Here is an 18,608-nt window from a genome sequence, read left to right as displayed (position 1 = left end):
AGGGAAAGCTCAGCTTATCTGTGTAAGAGGCAATCAACAGGCTCCTCATACTGACTCAAGAAAGGAACAAGAAAATTTATCTCTGCTTAGGGATGTTGGTGTGAAAAACACCTATCATGAGAAATGGAAGCCCCAAGCTCACATTATATGTAAATGTAGTATCCCCATTTATATGCCATGTGGCAGGAATTTAAAACTGAGAAAGGAATGGGAAAAAGAATCTGATTCCAGCAAGCAACTTCTTGAGATAACTGGTAGAAAGAAATGAATAATGCTTTGCAGGAAAGAATTTTAAAACTCCATTGGTGCTTGGGTGGGGGGGGGGGGGAAGGGGGGAGGTGGTCATGAATTCAAAACTTTCTAAAAACTGACAATATGCCCACAATAAAAAATTAGAAATGAAATGAGAAATTATCCTCATAAATCAGAATCAGCAGACAAATCAAACAAGAGAGTTAGCATGACCCCAGACTTTGGATATTAGAACAATCTGAAAAAGACCATACACTTAAAATGATGAAAAAGGTTAAAAAGATATAATTATAAATCATGATGAAAGAAAAGGATACTGTGGGAAAAAAAAAATGAGCAGGCAGGGTTGAAAAAGAATCAGAACTTCTAGACATGTTGATTACATTAAAATTCAGTATGTGACTTAAGCAATGTTACATATAGATAAATCTGAATCATTTGCATAAAAGTAAAATAAAGATATAACAAATGGAAAATATGAAAGAGAAGTTAGGGAACATGGAGGAGAGAATGAGAAAGGCTAATATATAAAGAACTCAATTTCCAGACAGGGAGATAATGGGGAAGATGCAAAAAAAAAAAAAGAAAGTCACAAAATTTTTAGAATTGATAAAATACAAGAATCCTGAGATATCAGAAGTCCAGTGAGTCATGAGCAAGAAGTCTGTATGTAAAATGAGTCTACATATAGACATAGCCATACTTAGACAGAAAAGCAGATTCCCTATAAAGGGATTTCCCTTGAGAAATTGAAGGGGAAAAAAAAATGGTTATGGACCAATAACATCAAAATGCTGAGAAAAAAAATAGCAAAAGTGAATTTATAACCTTATACACATATGCGTATAGATAAATACACATAGTGTAATAGATAAAAATTACCTAAAAATTCATGACGTAACTTGCTCAATTTAGCAAATTAAACAAATAATAGTAAACTAATAAAAATCTAAAGAGATTTCACATCATCTTTGGCACTTCCCAGTGGACTTGTCTGGAACAGGAAAGCAGAACACCAGTTCACAGTCTGCTAATTTCATCTTGAGAAACAGCAAAAAATGCCCTCTATCAAGTGGACTGTTAGCCTTAAAGAAATACCGGAGCGACATTTGCACAGAACTGAGGAGTAGGGCAGTTAGGTTCAAGATGACGCTGGAGGAGAATATGCAAAGATCTCTCTAAGATTTGCTCTCCAAAATGTGGTCCCCAAACCAGCAACACCTACATTACCCGAAAGTAGGCTCTGTCCCAGACCTCCTGGATCAGAGTCTGCATTTTAATAAGATCCATAAGTGATCCATACATTACAGTTTGGATTAATATATATGTATATGTACTATTTAATATATGTCTGTAATATATGTTACATACCCACACATACACACATACACATATATATACACACACACATAGATTACATGTATTTTATATGTGTACATAATAGTATATCTAATATATATTAAATATCCTCATATTCACATACATACAATTCACATACAAACATACATATGCAGGCATATGTAACTATACCCACATCCACATATTTCTGGAAAATAAAAAGATTGGAGATTTGGTTTTAATGAAAGCTGCCTCCTTCAACATTTAGCTCTTTGGCATATTAGCTTCTATTTAAGACCCATAGTACATTCCAAACACCTACGATGAACTATATAAAATCCTCAAGCTGAGTACCTTCAAACTGTAAAGGAGTCAATGGAGGTTGGAGTTCAGTGAAGTTGGTGCATAGTTTCCTGGAGGGACAGTAGCCTACAGCTCAAAGCCATGAGTTGTTTCTTGCAGGCCAAGAGACAAAAGAGCCCAACCTCTGTAAGTAATCCTCAGTTTCTCGATTGGCATGCTTAGGGAGACATGGAAAGTGAGGAGGAGGAGGGGGGACAGTAAGAAGAAGGAGGCTTCCAGGGATGGGAGGGAGAGGGAGAAAAGGCCCGTAATGCTAATTAGGTTTGAAAGAATACAGGATGAGTCTAGCCACTGCGTGCTGAGAAGAAAGCTACCTGAGCAGCTGATGGTAAGTTCAGACTAAACTAACTACAAGTCCCCTGGGGACGTCACAAGGTAAACCTGATCGTCTCTGTCATTTACAATCATTATCAGGCAGGCTGCTTCTGTAATTTTACTGGGGAGCCAATTAACAGATCCCTGCAGCTAGGGGGAAATGTCCCAGCCCTCCTCTTGTTTTTGAAAAGGAAAAAAAGCAGCTTTTGTGTGGCTGTCTCCTGACTGTTTCTTGTAAAGGCAGGAGAGAGGGCAACTTCAGACAAAGCAGTGACTCCTCAGGTCAGGTGAATGGTTGAAGTCAGCCTGTTCTCTGCCTTAATTTACTCTTTTCTGTAGCAACCTAAATCAGCCTCCAGATAGCCCAGCGAGCCTTGTTTCTTTCTTTCTGAGGTATGGAAATGCTGTCCATCTTTCACTCTTTCTTGCCTTCAAGAAAATATCTTAGCAGCATTTCATCTTTCAGGAAAGCAGGGAAAGGCTGGCTAATGGTACTGAGAAGAAGGCAGTAAAGAAAGGCCATTCTTATCCTCAATTTATTATTCAGTCCCATCTTTCCCCTGATACATCCTTTTTCTTGTCCTCTTGTCACAGGCAGTCTTTTTTAACTAGCTGTCTACATTCGCTACTTTATTTCCACATCTCTGTTTCCCTACTTAAGCCACCCCAACCTAGCTGTCATCTCCATTATTTACTAAAAATACTCTTTCAAGATCACTAATTACACGTAAGTCACTCAATATAGAGAATTAGAACAGTTAATCACACTTTTCTCCCTCCATCCTGAAACTGTCTTCCCTTGACTTTCATGATAAGACAATCTTCTAATTTTCCTTTTGCTTTTTTGAATATGCATTCTCACGGTACCTCCAGCTTGCCTTTTATACAACACAATTAGGTATTAGCGTTACTCAAAGCTTGATTATGGACCTCCTTCTTTTTTTACTTGCGGGAATCACTAAGCAATCCAGATAATTAAAGAAAATTGGAGAGCATATACTGATCAGTATACTGATCTACTGAAAAAAAAAAAAAATTCCAGATTATTTTTTCAGAGAAATTGAGAATTCTGCTAGGGAGGGGAAATTTGGCATTCAAGGCCTGGCAAGAGGATGGGCCTAGAAAAACAACCTTTGCTTTCAGCTGACATTCTTGAAAGGTCCTACTTTAGGATTACTTCAAACAAGAAATAAAATAGTTGTCATAAAGCCTGAAGTCAGCTTCAGTGCCTCTCCTTCCCTGATTACATCAAGGTGATCAATCCCTAGTGTAACTACCTGTAAGTAAAAAATAAATAAACCCTCTCTGCTGGAAGTTAGTATTATTCAGAGTTTCTACACAGTATCTAGCACTCTATAAAAATGATTAGAGTCAGTCTTATCTCTGCCTTAATTTATGCTTTTTTCTAGCAACCCAAATTATCCTCCAGATAGGCTCCTGAGCCTTGCTTCCTTCTAGTTGCTGAGATATGGCAACACTGATAGTCTCTTTTATTCCTTTTCTACCTTCAAGAAATAAATAATAATCTAAATTATTACCATGAATGACAATACAGAGACTCAAATGACCAAAAACCCAAAGAAAAGAAACAGGTAACGGAGACAAAATACAGATGATCTAGATAGAATAGAGAAGACATACTTTAACTGTGATTAATATGTCCAAGAAATTGGGTGACACTTACATGGGGTCCAAGAAAATGGGTGATGCTTCTTCCTCGCTGGGGGCAGTGAGGATGGGTAACTCTAGTGTGACAGGTACAGGGATTTCACCTGGTTTATAACCACCAATGAGACGGATCAGGAAGCTATTGAAGCAGTCCAAAGGGATGCTGGGATGCTTCAGTTCCCAGAACCAGCTGGACAAAGTGGAGCACGATAGCAGAAAAGAGGCCCAGAAAAAGGCCTCCACAGAGGCCAGATGGAAGGACACTATCTATTTGTGGTTGGATGGGGTGCTGTACAGGCCTGAACCAGCTCCACAAGGAATGGAACGATGTCAAACACATCCAGAAGTCCTTTGCCAATGTCAGCAAAGACTGGAGACAGAGCCTCAGTGCCACTCAAGGACATGAAGTATTCAGAGACCCTCAAGAACATCTCAGGCCCCCAGATTGTGAGGGAGACCCATGATCTCATTGAACAAGGGGCTTTTCTTCAAGCCTCCCAGAAGCTGATCGACCTGGAGTGCTCACTCTCAAGAAGGGTTGACATTCAAGCAGTCCCACATGGACAGTGGGAACATGCACAACATGACCTTCACCCATGGCTACTTTGGGAGCATGCAGGGGCTCTCAGATGAGCTGGTCAGGCAGATGTTGATGGTGCTGCAGAATTTGCTGGTCATCATCTCCTGTGACCCCACTTGCTGGTCTCAGTCGTCAGGATTATCAAAAGGAAGAAAAACTGACCAATGTGTATCTGACCAAAAAAGGCAAACTAGCTTTATATCTCCCTAGAGGCCCAAGAATTGCAAGGAGAAATTGGAAACTTGGATGGAAACTTGACTGCTAGAATTGAGGACACACAGGAAGACCCGAGGGAGTCCAAAAAGACGTGGTTCATCTGCCATCTGGAAATCATAAGGAAGTATGTCCTGGATGACCCATCATTGCCACAAACCTAATGGTTGAGTGTTTCCCTCCCCAGTGTGACATTTTTGGAAGCCATCTGAACATGTACAACCAGACCCTGAGAACATGTATGCAGGAGCTCAAGTCAGAAGACCTAGAAGCAAATGAAAGCAAGAGCCTTGTTGACATGGGTCTCAAATACCTACACAAGCACAGAGGTGATGGAGAATATGGAGCTGGCCCCGAAGTAGATGTCAATGCCCTGGAACCTTTACTTTCTCCAAACGTGGTCTCTGAGCTGCTCCACAGGTACATGTCAACTCTCACTTCAGACATTATTACCTGGCTGCAAAAAGCACTAGAAACAGACAAGAAGACTAATAAAAGAGACTGATCCTGAAGCTGACCAAAGTGGGTACCACCAGGTGCTTCCAGATGTTTGAACAGATTCTTGAAGCTGCCACTCAGATAAGTGAAGACTTGAAAATAAGAGTTTGTTACACAAACTAGTCTGTGCCTTTAGCAAATGGATTCATTTTTAAGTAAATCCAAAGATGAAGTTCAGTTGTATCGAGAACGGCCGAGAAGTCAGCAGTGCCCACACTATGTTCAGTTTATGAGAGCCATGAACAACTACTGTCAGAGCTTTAAAGAATTTATAGTTGGTTTTAAAAGGAAGTATTTCAAAGAATGAAGTGCAATAGGGCAGATCTCTTAGCCAACCAAACATGAGTGGAATTCAGACACCATTGCAAAGGAGGGCTGCAGGAGCCTGCTTCGGGAGGTCTTCCTGGATTTAAAACAACATCTCAGTGAACTGATGGTAAAGAAGTGTCTGTTAGGTTCAAATACTGTGAATATCATCTGTCTCACTGTGGAAAAATATCTCAATGATTTTTCCAAAAACTAAAAGCCATGTAAAAAGAGGAGGATGACAAGTGGGATCCCCGTGGGCCATCATGCCGAAGCGCATCACATTCTGGAGCATCAGGTTGCGTAGGGAGGGTGCCAAGAGGGTGGTCAGGGAGGCTGGGCAGTTCCACTTCCTGTTTGGGAACGTGGCTTCTGGATTTGGTAAAGATACAGGTGAGTACAGTGACACCATCATAGCCACTGCAGAAGTTATTAAGCTCACTGACCCTTCTCTGCTTCATCTGGATGTCTCGACTGGTTAGCAACACCCAGATTTCACAGATGACCAGGTCAGCATGCTGCTGGTAGAGTGAGGGGACACTGGCCTGGCAGGACATGAAGCAGGCCATCTCAAGACCCTGGAACAGAATCCGATGCAGGTGAATCCAAACCACATGCCCATCTTCAAGGAAATCACAGTTGCTGGTAGAATATGGCAAAGCTTTTCAAGTAACCTTTGGTTTTTAGCTTTATGTACATTGTTTGCACTCATCATCCCCACCCTCAGAAATATATTAAAGCAAAAGTGACTCTCCAGGGGTCACATTAGATGTTTTAGTCCCTTGTACCTGTCTCTGGTAAGCATATTTGTGAAGTGCCCAGGGACATGGTTTCTTGAAGAACAAGTACTCTTCTGTTCTTCAAGCATTCTCATTTTTGTTGTAAACATCTTTATGAGGCAAGATTCTGATGTGAAATGCCTTGTGGTTGATTGTTTATCACAGTGGTGAAAATATATGTGGAGGGGAAAGAGGCCCTGCCTGCATTCACCTCTTGGCCTTTGCTCATTTTTTCATGTAAGACTTCTAAAAACTCTGCTGCTTAATAAGAGTCTGAATTCATTCAGAGAAGTAAAAAGACGAGGAAAGAAAAGCCAGCCATGTATATGTGCTGATAAGAAACAATCCCCAAATAATGTCAAAATTGGTATTAAACTGTATCTATAATCTTTTATATTAACTTCTACCATTTACTATTATTATATTATGATATTTTTATGTCAATGAATATTATTGGAAAACAAAGAATATTTGAATTTCTATAAAAATGTTTACACACACACACACACACACACACACACAAGAAAAATTGGATGACAAGATGGAGAAAGTTACCAGAAAATGATGATCCGTCAAAAATTATTTAAGAAGTATACGGAGTAAAATTGTATGTAAAAGATGGGTTTAACAGATGTTTGGGTAAAGAAGAAGGTAAAATTAGTGACCTGGAAAATCAGTTAGTAGAGAGTTAGGAGATACTGATGAAATTGGCTACAAAGTCCCCCACTGGGTAAGTGGGAATATAATATATATCACCACCCCTACCTTGTTCCAGTCTTTTATTGTGGTATTAGTTTCTACAGTTCACTAAGGGATGAGGTATTATTCTTAGTTTACTATCTTGGTAATGAGGGGAATTTCCAGAGGTTTCCATTTAGTGCTTTCTGCCTTAATGACACTCACCTCCATGGGTCTAGAGTGCCAATGTGTGGATCTTGCCTATTCTCAAGTTTGTCTGTTCCAACCATGTATAAAGGAACTGTGGGGAGAGAAAAGCACAGGTTGAATCAAGTTACTAACTAGGCCTGTTGAGAGTTGGGCTCAAGTTAAGAATCCATTACCTGGATCATAGTAAGCCTCCACTATGGGCCACAATGGCATTTTTGGTAGGCCTGAGTATTCCCTTTTTCCCAGAATATAGTCACCCTAGTAAATAGCCTGTTCATGTCCAGAATTAAAGTTTAACTAAAAAAATAGTGAAATAAGCTTCCATATAAATGGAGATATTTAGAGATTTTAAGAATAACTTCTTTCCCAACTTTATTGAGATATATCTGATATATAAAATTGTATGAGTTTAAAGTATATGTGTGCATATATATACATATATATATTGATGTACATATGTATTGCAACATGATTACCATAATAAGGTTAATTAACACATGCATCACCTTACAGAGTTACCTTCTTTTTTGTGTGTGGGAATATTTAATACTTACTCTCTCATGCTCTCTCAGCAACTTTCACCTGTATGTTATGCTATGTTTAACTAGAGTCACCATAGTGTACATTAGATCCCCAGAACTTACTTATTCTGGAAGTTTGTACCCTGTGACCACAATCACCCATTTCCCCCATCCCACAGCCCCTGGAAACCACCAATTCACTCCTTGTTTTTGTGATTTTTTTAAGTTTCTGCATAATATGAGGTCGTCCAGTATTTGTCTTTGCTGAACTTATTTCACTTAGCATAATGCCCTCATATATGTTGTTACAAATGGCAGGATTTCCTTCTTTCTTATGACCAACTAAGATTCCATTGTATATGTGTACCACATTTTACTTATCCACTCATCTGTTGATGGGCATTTAGGTTGTTTCCATGTCTTGGCTCTCATAAAATGATGCAACAAACAAGGGGAAGTGCAAATATCTCTCCACTAATCCCTAATCACTAATAAGATAGTGATTTCATTTCCTTTGGCTATATATCCAGAATTTGGATTGCTGAATCATATGGTATTCTATGTTTAAATAGAATTTATCTATTTTGGGGAACCTCCAAACTGTTTTCCATAGTGGCTGCACTAATCTGCATCCTTTTATGGTTCCATACAAATGCTAGGATTGTCTCTTCCACTTCTGTAAAAAATGCCACTGGAATTCTGATAAGGACCTTTAGATGGCATGGAAATTTTAACAGTATTAATTATTTCTGTTCATGAATATGGAATATCTTCTCATTTATTCATGTCTTCTGCAATTTCTTTCATCAATGTCTTATAGTTTTCAGTCCATTTTTTGAGGCTATTGTAAGTGGGATTGTTTTCTTCATTTCTCTTTCAGATGTTAAATGGTTGGTGTAAAGAAATGTAGCTGATTTTTTCCATGTTGATTTTATAACCTGCGATTTTACTGCATTTATTAGCTCTAATAGTTTTTTAGTGGAGTCTTTAGGGATTTTTATAGATCAGGTCATGTTGTCTACATACAGGGTCAGTTTTATTTCTTCTTTTTCTTATTTGGATGCCTTTTATTTCTTTGGTTTGCCCATTTGATATAGCTAGGACTTCCAGTACTATGTTGAATAGGAGTGGTGAGAATAGGCTCTCTTGTCTTTTCCTGATCTCCAGAAAAGATTTCAACCTTTCACACTGTTTTGTAGCCTTCAGCCTACAGATCTTTCATCTCTTAGGTTAGACTTATTCCAAGGTATTTTACTGTTTCTGATGCTATCATTAATTAGTTTGTTTCCTTAACTTCCTGTTCAGACTGTTCATTTTTAGTGTATAGAAATGCAACTGACTTTCACATGTTGATTTTGTATCCCACAACTTTACTGATTTTATTATTAGTTCCAACAGGCTTTTCTACATGTAAGATCATTTCATCTGCAAACAAAGATAACTTTATTTCTAATTTGGATGTCTTTTCTTTCTTTTACCTGTCTAGTTGTTCTGGCTAGCACTTCCAGTACTATGTTGAATAGAAAGTGAGAATGAGCACCTTTGCCTTTTCCTGAGCTTTCCTGAAAACTTTCAGTTTTTCACCATAGAGTATGATGTATGCTATGGACCTTGCATATATAGCTTTCATTACAGTTAGGTAATTTTCTTCTATTCCTTGTTTGTTTTGACAGTTTTTATCATGAAAGGATGTTGAATTTTGTCAAATGCTTTTTCTGCATCTAATGAAAGGATCATGTGGTTTTAATCTTTTATTCTGTTAATGTGGTATATCACATTAATCGATTTGTGTATGCTAAACCATCCTTGCATCCCAAGATAAATCCACTTAGTCATGGTGTATGATGCTTTTAATGTGCTGCTGAATTTGGTTTGCTAGTATTTCGTTGAGGATTTTTTCATCTATGGTCACTGGAGGTGTTGGTCTAAAGTTTTCTTTTTCTTGCAGTGTCTTTAAGTCTGCCTTTGGTATCAAGGTAATACTGGCCCCAAAAAACAAGTTTGGAAGTGTTCTGTCCTGTTCAGTTCTTTGGAAGAGATTGAGAAGTATTGACACTAATTCTTTTTTCTTTCTTTTGCCTTTTGTTTTTGTTTTTGTTGTTGTTGTTGTTGTTGTTGTTGAGTTGTTTTGTTTGTTTTGTTTTGTTTTTGTCATTTTGGTTTTTAGGGTTTTCTGGGCGGTTTTTGTAGTTGTTGTTCGTTTTTTGTTTCTTCGTTGTTGCTGGTCGAATTTATCAGTGAAGCCATCTGGCCCTGCACTTTTCTTTGTTGGAATTTTTTTGATTACTAATTAAATCTCCCCACCAGTTTTAGGTCTGTTCACATTTTCTATTTCTTTGACTTAGTCTTAGTTGTATGTTTCTAGGAATTTATCTATTTTATCTAGGTTATCCGTACCACATCATCTTGGACTTCAAAATGTTCTTCCATAATCATTTTTCTTGTTCTAGATGTATACCTTAAGAAATTCTTTTAGCAAGTGTATGGTGATAAGCTCTCAAAGTTTTTATGTCTCTTTAAATATCTATATCTCATCTTCATTATGGAAAAAACTTTCTTAGGTATAAAATTCTTTGTTGAAAGTTATTTTCTCTAAATACTTTGAAGTTATTATTCCATTGTCTTCTGGCTTACACTGTTATTATTCAGGAGTGTGATGTAATTCCAAATATCTGCTCTTGATGTCTTTCTTAAGACCTTTTATTTGTCTTTGTTTATCCTATTACGGCCCCAGATATGAATTGCTTTTTATTTATTTTGCCTAGAATGCATTGTTCTAGTGAGATTTTTGTTTATAATAGGAAATTTATAGCCATTGTTTCTTTAGATATTACCCTTCTTCCCTGTTATTATCTATTTCTGGCCCTTACACTAAGACATGACTTCTATATATTATAATGTGTCTTTCATTTTGTTCATTCTATGCAGTACCCTGAGTAGTTCTTTGTATTTTCCACTTTACTAATTGTCTCTTCACCTATTAATAACCTCTATTTAATTCTTCTACTCAGACTTTTAAAAATCCAGCTATTAATGTTTGATTTCTACACATTATAGTTGTATTCTTTTTCAATTCTGTGCATTTAATTTTGATAGTATCCTTTTTAATGTGCATATTTGTGGTTGTATCCTTTAATTTTAGGTTAGCATTTTATACATACAATACCTGACAATGTTTTGTCAATGTTTTATTCCTTAGAAATCTAATTTTTATTTTTTGTTTCTGCCGATTTTCATCATCACCTGAATTCTCTTGTCTTGCTGATATTTCATTCAAGCTTATTATTGATCTTAGTCTGTGGAATCATTTGGATCTAATTGTGAAACTTTCTTCGAGAAAGAATTTGTTTCTAACGTTTCCTGTATTTAGAAAGCACCACTGACTGGAATCACTTCAATCCTATCAACTGCTCTTCTCTCCCAACACACACACACGTACACACACACACACACACACACACACACACACACCACAATTAGTGCATAATTCCAAGCTCAGCTTTCTACCTCCTGATAGCACCTTTGTAACAGTCATCTATTAGCACCTTTGTAACAGTCATCTATTTAGGTCAATTGCATCCATGCAGGATGTCCAGTATTTGGTCTCAACAACCTGCTGCATTCCTGAATGTAACATATATATTTTTATTTGTATGTTTGTGTCTCTGTTTTAAGGTGTGGTCTGTGGAGAACTCCTCTATCTCTTACGCAGCCAGCAATGCCTCAACGCATAGTTCCTATGCAAGGTATATTGGTTTTTGCAGTGAAGGGCCCTTCAGGAACACCTATCAACTGTAATGACAGAAGCAAGAGTTCTAGTTTATTTTGGCTAAAAAGCAAATGAGTTGTTTTCATGAGTAGCTCTGATAGACTCTGGCCAAAAGCAGTGCTACGGAGGGGTCAGGTGAAAGTACGACACAGGGATGGTGTAGGTGGAGGCCAGTGAATTCAGTTATCTGTGAATTTCAAAACTATCTGGCATTATGAGGAGTGACAGTTTGAGAGACTAGGAAAGAAAAAAACACTCTTGGCATCTACATGGCCCTTCTGATAGAAGGCTTTTGTAGCACAGATAGTGGCTTAGTGACTTCGCAAGTCAGATTGAATACTGACTATGTAAAGGGAGCACATACAGCTTATGCCATAAAGTTGTTTATTTGCATCTATAGCTCTGTACATATATAATTCTCACATTGCTGTGTGTTCCAGGTTATTGGTCTCTCCATCATGACTTGAGTGGAATTGATATTGGAGGAGCAAACTGTGCCTTTGCAGCTAGGAAGAGGCTAAGTTCATGGCACCCTATATCTGGCTGTCTTCCACCACAGCAAGAACTGTTCTATTATTTTGAATTTTTGTTGTCCTGGCTTCTTGGCCTTGCCATAAGTTTCACTTCAATTGTAAAGCTAGAAAACACATGCCCAATAAGCCCTGGGGTTTCCTGAAGGGACCAGAGGCTTGATCTGGGCAGAAGAAGAAACTCTGACTCCTAACGGGGCCTGTGTAGTTAGAGATTTGATGTAAAAGTCTCCACTGAGAGACATTCAGAAAGTAACATACACTGAAACAGACTTGTCTCTACAAAATTATCAATACTTAGTATTGCTACTGGCATTTGAAATCATGGATCTAAGCAGTAATGTTATCTAAAAAATGTAGATTACAGACACCAAAAATCATATCGGATATTGTCTACATAGAGGGAGCAGGGCCCTTGATCACAGACATTGCCAGTGGTTACATCATTATTATATTTTGAATAGGTCTAGAAGGCTGGGTCACTTGGTATGGTGGAAGGGGAACAGGGTTACTTAAGGTAATGACTGTTTACCAACCACCATGGAAGTATTGTACCAAACAGTATCTCCAGACAAGTACATACTAGCCACATATCAGCTCTGGTTCTAAGAAATCTAAGGTACTTGCCATTCATTTAAAACAAAACTTTCCAGTCTGTTAAACACTAGACCAGTTCTTTTTTTTTTTTTTTTTTTTTTTTTTTGAGAGGCTTCTCTAGAAGTCTCTATCACTTTCCAGATGACATATGGGATATTTATTTCATCATGTGGCTGAGATTTTTTTGAGAGTCCTCATAATTTTTTTCCGTCAAGGTAATTGCTAGTTGTTTGACTTATTTCCTTACTCCCAGTCATTTCTTCAACTCATTCCAGTTGGCCTTCCTGCCAGATGACACCCTAGAAACAATTCTTCTCAAGGTCCCAAGTGACCCGCATGTTATTCAGTAGAGGGGCTAACTTCCTGTTTCATTTCATAAGATCTCTCAGCATCATTTTACATAGATTATCATTGTCTTCTGAAAACCCCTTCTTCACTTTTATGACACCTCACTCCCTGGGCTTTCTGCCTTTTCCACTGGTCACTCCTTCCAGGCATATTGAATAGGTCCCATTATCTACTCCTTCGTGTAGGAAAGTTCCAGCACTCAAACCTAAGCTGCTTCATCTTCCCTATGTTTATTACCTTCCTTAGTAACCTCATTCAAGTCTCTAACTTTAAAGATCTTGATAACCTTAAAATTTGTATCTTCAACCTGTCTGTATGTCTTGAGTCCCATGCATCTATTAATTTCAACACCAGGATGTCTGATAGTATGTGAACTTTAATATGGCCAAGAGAAAACTACTGATTCTACCATTCCCTTGGCCCCAGTCCTTTCTTTTTGCATGGGACTGCAACTCAGTTCACTCCACCCACATGTACCCAGTTGCTCAGGCCAAGTGAGGAAGGCCTTATCCTCACCTCTCCTTTCCTCCAATCTATATCCAATCCATCAGCAAGTTCTGTCACTTCTACCTCTAAAACATGTCTTGGTTTCATCTACTCATTGCCCCCCCTGTTGCCACCACCTAGGTCCTCACTTCACAATATTTCCTGGCCTCCTAAGAGATCTTATTTGAAGTAAATTTGTTTTAAGTGAGATCTTTTTAAAAGACTCATTGCCCCATTCACTGCTTTGTTTTCAACACTTAGACTAGCGGTTCATACACATTAGGTGCTGAATGGATATTAGATGGAGAAATTAATAATAAACATGAGATTTCATACCAAAGGAATAGCTTTCCCTAGCTTTACAAAAATCTCACTTCATTCACAAACAAATTTATAATTTGTTGTCGGAACATATGTCCTGAAGTTTGATACCACTAAAGGCATGAGCAAAAGCAGTTCAGAAGAATAGAAACTCATTGTTTTGTTGCTGCCAAAGATGTTCTGGGTCTGGGCATCTGCACACATGGGCTTCTAACCTGAGGCTCAGAGGAAGTTTTTGTAACTCGCTGCTTAAAGTTCATACCCCAAGAAGTCTGGAAAGAATTGTTTTTTTAAAAATGTTCTTCTGGGGGCGCCTGGGTGGCTCAGTTAAACGTCCCACTTCAGCTCAGGCCATGATCACACAGCTGGTGAGTTGGAGCCCCACGTCGGGCTCTGCGCTGACAGCTCAGAGCCTGGAACCTGTGTCAGATTCTGTGTCCCCCCTCTCTCTCTGCCCCTCCCCCACTCATGCTCTGTCTCTCTCTGTCTCTCTGTCTCTCTCTCAAAAATAAACATTATAAATAAATAAATGTCTTCAAGAAGTGTGTCCTTTTGTAATCCATGCATTTAGAGTAGATTACTAAAAGCTCCACAGTTAAGAGAACCTACCACTTTCTTAAGTCACTCCAGCATTTCCCAGATGCCCTTCTCAGTGCATTCTCATCTTATTCTTGCCTCTTAATAACCCACCACACAAAATAACCTCATAAACCCTCGTTAGGCAAACGTTGTCTTCCTCCTGGGGTGAAAGAAAGTCTGAGCACCAGTTATGTGTGAAATGAAGGATGAAGAAAAGAATCTGGTTTTAAAGGTAGAGAGGCCAGTCTCCAGGTCTGGCTCTGCTGATTTGTCTGGCATGAATTTGGAGAAGTGGCCTAACTTCTCAGAACATTTTTTGACCCAAGAGAAGTTGCTAATAATGACTCCCTGACAAGGTGCTTGTGAGGTATAGGCATATTCTCTCTGGGACGGTGTCCATAGGTAAAGTGCAGGCCCTGTGCCTGGAGCTGGTTGGTGTTTGGAGGCTGCTTTGTTCTGGATCTTCCCTCCAAGGGCTCTATTTTGCTGTCTATCAATCAACTGTTACTCACGCCCAGTGGCAGAACATGCCCCCTCCCAGGATTCAGACAACGTGAGGACAGTAAGAACTGGAGGAATCCTGAGAAAGTTGTAAAAAGGCTCACTCGTTAAATGAAACATGGCTGAGCGGAGTAAGTCACACCGGAGATAATTAACATTTCAGAATGAATTAATAGACGGAGGTGGATGGTTTTTCTTCATCATTTACCGACTAGATAAATCTGGCCACATCTTTCATTAGTTTGCTGTACTTTGCCAGGGAGACACTCTTGGATTTGCAAGATAGTGCACAGACGTGTGCTGCACAGACACGTGCTGCAATGCCAAAGGAGTAGAAAGCAAGCAGGGATGGGGGTCAAGGGGAGGAGTCATGAGTTTGGGGAAAGCAGAGATTTGATTCTGAAGAGCAAACCGTTACTGGGTCAGGGCGGCTTTTGCATAATTCTATTATCGCCAGGAAGAGGAGAAATAATCATATTAGGTGTGTGCGATACTGCTCAGCGTGGCTTGTCTTACCTTACTTTTGAAGTCAGACAGGTTTAAATGCTTTGTGTGAGTTGTTCAGAAGGCACCCAATCTAAAAGGCAGGTGCTGCCAGAGCAGAGCAGGGAAGTTTTTGATGTTGACAACGACATACATTCTTGCGCAGAAAGGAGTAATCCATTCGGTCACAGTTACAAAAAAGTTCCATGTGTGCTGCTTTGGGGAACAGAGGCAGTGCCATCTGGGAGGGTGGCTTTCAGGCAGGCCAGCTGCAGGGCGTCAGCATGTGGTGAGCCAGTCCATGAGCAAGGGCATCCCTTTATCCAGTCCCCCCGTCCTCCATGTTGAGAAGTGGGCGTTCCCATGAGCAGCTGCATGGCATTGCTGTGGGCATCAGCTCCACCTCACCTTCTGTTTACGGAGTCTGGGCATCTCGTCAGTTTGCATTTGGTTTCTGCGTGCCATTGCTCCTCTCTGAGGTCCAGCACAGTCTGTAGCAAGGCCCGGGCCCATCTGGGGCTCAGCTGATTCCAGGTGAGGCTTGTCAGAGGCCTCCCCCACAATGGGCCAGACATGGGCAGGGAAGCATTTTCACTTGCTCCCCACCATAGAGTGTGGGAAGGAAACAAGAGCTGTGGTCTTGTGAAATGTAGTGGTGAACATTTCTTCCCAGCTCCAGGGATGTTCGTAGCTTGAAACCGGCCATAGTGGGAGTACTTGCACCATGGAAATCATCAAACTCTGCAAATAGGGGTTTTTGTTTTTACCGTTGGAGGGATGGTTGTTAAACACTTGCCAGCACAATGCTGGATGAGGTGCAAGGAGCAGAACGTGCGAGCCTGGATTTCAAAGTCCTTAATTACCCCCTCTATCCCCTATCATAGAGCCTTGCTCAAATGTCTCAGCCGAACCTCTCCTGTATAGTTTGACAACTGCTTCCGGCAGTGGCCAGCAACAGAAGGTTTTGTGTGTGTTTTTATTTTCAATCATATTTGTATCTTAGAAAGGTAACCCTGACCACAGTGTGTTGGGTAGACTGAAAGGGTATAAAATCAGAGATAACATCAGAGGCAAAAGAATCCGATGGTAATCTAATTGCCTTTGTCCATATAAAAGATGATGAGACCTGAACTAAGGCAGGAGCAGTGAATAGGAGAAGCGAGGACAGATATAATGAATAAATCGTAGAGAAACGGAGTCGGCAGGACTTATCGATCGATTGGGTGTCGGGATGAGAAAAAGAAGAGTAGACGACAACATCCAGGTTGCACACGACCTCACCATTCACTAAGACAGACTTTGGTGGAAAACCGATGACTTATGTTTAGAACCAGCAGAGATGCCTGGGAGGCAGGTAGAGGGGGCCGAAGCTCAGAGGAGTAGAGTTGACCAGAATGCGTTTTGACAGTCAGCAGATGGTGTCAGGTGACAGGGGTGATCAGGGGCCATTTAGGGACAGTATGAAGTGAGAAGAGGCCCAAGGAATAAACACAAATGGAAAACACAACATTTAAGGTACACACAGTGAAGTAAGAGTCAACAGAGGACAGGAGTGAGATTGGTCAGTGGAGTAGGGGAGAGAAGACAGAAGCAAAGAAGGAAGAGAGAACTGGATGGTCATTAATGTGAAATTTGGGGTCAAGATAAAGAAATATGACATCAAATGAAGAATGCATCAGGTTTAGCTGGGAAGATTGTTAGAGCCTTTTGCCACAACAGCGTCTGGGCATGCAGGGACAGAGGAAGCCAGACCACAGGTGTTTGAAGAACAAGGGAGAAGAGGATGGAAATAATAGAAAACAAGCGAAGAAACAAGCATTCTGAGCTTGGGAGGTAAGAAAGGGCAAGGAGATGCAGGATCAAGGGAGGACTTTATTTTTAAGAGAGACAACAGACTTGATCATAATTTTACACTATACAGAAGGGACCAATTGAGATGAAGTCACCGATCTGGGAAGGAAGAAGGGAGTCCCAGATGCGGGAAGGTCCCAGCTGAGACAGGAGGGTCAGGCAAGAGCACAGGTGGAGGGAAGGACCTTAATGAGAGAAATAACATCTCTTCCTGCAAGACCAGAAGGATGGGTTCAAGAATAAATGCAAACATAGCTTTCTGATTGCTGGAACTTGAGGGAGCTTGTACCTAATATTCTGTTTTCTCTTGTTCGGAATAAGCACTGTGGGGGATGGGGGATTTTAAGCATACATTACACTTTAATGCTTTAATACAGAGGTATAATTACATTCCAGAGTTTTTGTTTGTTTTTGGTGCAGTTTGTGCCTCCAGAACATCTGCACTCTGGCAGACATAATAGCACATCTCACACCACGTCACTGTTGCTCATTTGATCACCTGCCTTTCCATGTTGCAATAAACCTAGACGGAGGAGGAACAGTACTTGTAGCCTAGCAGAGTGCCTGAAGTATAATGGGTGATTAACAAATATTTGTTCACGGGTGAATGAGTAAATGAGTACTTATCGGCATTAGCCCAATATTCCCAACTGAACTGTAAACTCCGCTGGGTCATAAATTCGGGCGGGCCTCAGCATTTTCAGTATACAGGAGCTGCACAATCAGGATGAATTGAAATGAACTGGGCTGCTTCAAGACCAAAGTGTCGATGTGAAAGTGAGTGAAGAAGGTCATTCCAAGGGAGAAGCTCGCAATGAAATGACGGAGGAGGAATGGAATGCAAACCTAACTAAGCCTATAGAAGAAAGTATCACTTCCTCCTCCTAACAGCTTCCAGTCATTCGTTTTTTTCCAGTTCTAGGGGAAGTATCCTTTAAGCATCCCAGTGTGTAATGTCTTCTATTTCTTGAGGGGATCAGTGGGTCATACAGGATTACCATGATCTCTCACCCATCCTGTTCTCTGGCTTCTTGGACCTAAATCCCCATAGTCTAGAAACTGACGCCCAGAGAAGGTAACCAATTAGTGTCAGATATGTCCCTGAGTTGTGGTTTTTCTGGTTCTAAAGCTGTGCTCCCCTGCACTGATGGAGAGAAACCCTTCAGACAGGCAGTAAGAGGCAACTCCTCTCCGCACTGCTCGGAGGTGTCCCGTAGCAAATGATAGTGGCAGGGAAATGTCTTAATATAGCGTGGTGTTTAGCATAATTGATGTTCAGATGCACTGTTGGTAGAAACAAGCCCAGTTAATTGGTCTCTCAACCTACATTAGCTCTTGCATTGCAGCCAATTAGGCGGGGGCCAGAGGGCCCTTTGCTCGGCCATTAGAGCCCTCCATGCCGAGGCTGGGAAGGTGCTGGCA

At 40.2% G+C, this 18,608-nt stretch overlaps 1 pseudogene; it reads left to right on the top strand.

Annotated features, from left to right (window-relative positions):
• Nucleotides 1-2,203: 2,203 nt before the first annotated feature.
• The window catches only part of LOC123596348, a 60,074-nt pseudogene continuing 43,669 nt past the window's right edge, over nt 2,204-18,608 (top strand).

This window comes from Leopardus geoffroyi, chromosome B1 (assembly GCF_018350155.1).
Source record: "Leopardus geoffroyi isolate Oge1 chromosome B1, O.geoffroyi_Oge1_pat1.0, whole genome shotgun sequence".
NCBI classification, from domain to species: Eukaryota; Metazoa; Chordata; class Mammalia; order Carnivora; family Felidae; genus Leopardus; species Leopardus geoffroyi.
Note: the sequence above shows the minus strand (reverse complement) of the source record. Positions and strands in the feature narration are given on the sequence as shown.